Raw genomic sequence first — 398 nt, 5'->3', positions numbered from 1 at the left:
CATTTCAAGGTTCTAAGGATATTTTGTTTAAATATTAAAATCTTTTGATGTTGTGGTGTAGTGGTTATCACGTTAGTCTTACACACTAAAAGTCCCTACTTCAATCCTGGGTAACAACATGCTTCGTTGCTTGGAATTTTGTTGTTAGTTGTACAAAATCTTATTTTGGTTAGTTTTGAAGGAAGGAATCACCCCTGAGAAATTTGTGTAACGCTCACTATTACAAACTAGTTTAAGAACCTTTTCGAAATTATTTAAACCATTACAAAAGTCCCTACTTTAAGTTCGATTAAGAGTTTGTCCGGTTACTCCCTTTAGAAATTATTTAAACCATTACAAACTAGTTTAAGAACCTTTTCGAAGATCTAGTTCATTAAATTATACAAGTTGTGGGTATT

At 31.7% G+C, this 398-nt stretch overlaps 1 non-coding gene across 1 annotated transcript; it reads left to right on the top strand.

Annotated features, from left to right (window-relative positions):
* Positions 1-46: 46 nt before the first annotated feature.
* On the top strand, positions 47-119 carry TRNAV-UAC. The gene has a single exon. It is a non-coding gene; the product is annotated as a tRNA-Val (tRNA).
* The last annotated feature ends 279 nt before the right edge of the window (positions 120-398 follow it).

Source organism: Cucurbita pepo, unplaced genomic scaffold (genome assembly GCF_002806865.2).
Source record: "Cucurbita pepo subsp. pepo cultivar mu-cu-16 unplaced genomic scaffold, ASM280686v2 Cp4.1_scaffold010433, whole genome shotgun sequence".
NCBI classification, from domain to species: domain Eukaryota; kingdom Viridiplantae; phylum Streptophyta; class Magnoliopsida; order Cucurbitales; family Cucurbitaceae; genus Cucurbita; species Cucurbita pepo.
The sequence above is the reverse complement of the archived record's forward strand: the minus strand, read 5'-3'. Positions and strand labels throughout refer to the sequence as shown.